Source organism: Nannospalax galili, unplaced genomic scaffold, assembly GCF_000622305.1.
Source record: "Nannospalax galili isolate Female #2095 unplaced genomic scaffold, S.galili_v1.0 scaffold55, whole genome shotgun sequence".
NCBI lineage: Eukaryota > Metazoa > Chordata > Mammalia > Rodentia > Spalacidae > Nannospalax > Nannospalax galili.
This window is the reverse complement of record NW_008337640.1, coordinates 1,590,950-1,593,194: the sequence shown is the minus strand read 5'-3', so window position 1 is coordinate 1,593,194 and position 2,245 is coordinate 1,590,950.

Genomic DNA, 2,245 nt, shown 5'->3' with positions numbered 1-2,245 from the left:
TTTGATTACTCATATTTATTAAAATACCCATGTTTCCCTCCTCCTATGTATGCTACATAAATATTGCTTGTCATGTGCCTAGCACATGAGAGAAGTTCAATATATTGAGTGAATGAGAGGTGGAGCCTATTTCCCCACTATGGTAAATTAATCAGTTTCTTAGGAATTAAAAGTTGGAGGGAGGGTGCTGGAGAGATGGCTCAACCATTAAGAGTACTGGGTGCTCTTGCAGAAGATCCTGGTTAAAATCCCAGCACCCCCATGGTAGCTAACAACTGTCTTTAACTCCTATTCCAGGGGATCTGACACCTTCTTCTGTCACAGATACACATGCAGGCAAAATACTCAAACACATAAAATAAAAATAATTAAAAAGTATTTTAAAAAGAAATTAAAAGTCAGGTAGGAGTTGGAAAGATGACTCAGAGGTTAAGAACACTGGCTGCTCTTAAAGAGGACCCAGGTTCAGTTCCCAGCACCCACATGGCAGTTAACAGCTGTCTGTCCATAACTTTAGTTCAAAGGGATCTGATGCCCTCTTCTAGCACTATAGGCAAAGCACCGACAGGCACACTTACACATATTCAGGCTTAACACTCATATGCATAAATAAAAATAAATGTAATAAAAGTTAGGTAATACAAAACATACAGCAAGATAAAAACTGGAGAGCAAGGAGAATGTGGCTCATTGTGCAGTCAAGCTCTCTACCCCTGTGCTCCACACTCATTCACCACGAACACATGAATGCTGCATGAAGTTTTCAGATGAAAATTCTGCATTTGATTTGGAATCTAGAATGTGGTCCTCATCTGCTGTGCTGGTTTTAGCAGTTCATCTTGTCTTTCACTCTCGTTTTTCACATTTTAAGAACTAATGATGCAAAGCGTAAGCAGCAAGGGAAGGGCCACATCTACAGCTGATGTGTAAGCTCTATTCCTGGCATTTGCCAGGAGTATAATAAACCTGTTAGGAAAGAATGACTGACCCCTGAGTGTAGTGTGTCTGTGCCTTCAAGGGAGGGCGCAGTGCCTTGGCAGAATCCTCACAATGGTGTGCTCTCTTCTCGGCTATACTGAGATATCTAGCAATTTCTCTGGGCCTATTTCTTCCTCTGGCAAATGAGAGACTTGAAGATCAACCCCATGGTCTACAAAATGTAAGCTCCAAGAGACCATCTTTGTTTTCTTCAAGATTGCAAGGTTAGCACACAGCACATCCTCAAGATATTGTAAAATGATCCCCAAAGTTATATTTTAGGGAACAAACCATTGAGGTCTCCTAAACTAAGAATTCTATTCCTAAAGAAAACCATGTGCAGATCATCAACATTTAATTATATTTATTTTTATTTTTTTGTATGTGTATGGGGTGGGTGTCCGTATGGAGGTCAGAGGACAACTTGAAAGTGTGGAGATCAGAAAACAATGTGCAAGAATTGGCTCTCTCCTACCATGTGGGGCCCAGGGATGGAACTCAGCTTGTCAGGCCTGACAGCAAGTGCCTTTACCTGCCTAGCTGGTTTGCTGGCCTTTATCTACATATTGGAAACATTCCAGGGAAGGATAAAAAGGGAGTTCAAAAATTGGCATGGTGGGCTACATAGTAAGACTGCACGCGCGCGCGCACACACACACACACACACACACACACACACACACACACACACATCTGCGTCCTCCGAAACGCGTGCAACTGAAAATAAATGCCTGTTTCTTCCGGGAGAGTTGGTTACAGACGCCAGTGTCCCATCTTTCTTTCTTTCTTCTGGGTTCTTTAATCTCATTTTATAAGCGTATTTGGCGCTTTATTCGAAACCCTTAACTCCACGAGGAAGAACAGCAAACTGCGGAGGAACTCCGCAGGGCACAACCAGAGCTCCGCCGGCCCGGGGTTCCCTCCGTGCTAACTCGCAGAGGTGGAGTTTGGAGACCTCTTCCTTTTCCCAGCCCTGCCCCCTCGCCCATCCTCCGCTTTCTTCTTTATCCCCGCCAGCGGATAACTGCCTGGGTGCGCGGGAGGGCGAGACCCTGAGCCCGGTCCCGGCGGGCACCACTGCCAAAGCGCCTCCGTCACCTGCTTTCTAGTGAACCGCCAGCTGGAAATGCAAAGGAAATCATGTCTTCTGCGGCAAACTGGGGGCCGCTCTGGAGACCGCCTGTGTGTTTACACTCGCTGGCTTGCCCTCGAGCTGCTGGGGGAACGATTGGGTCCGTGGAGCCCTGACGCTCATCAGCCCGCCCCG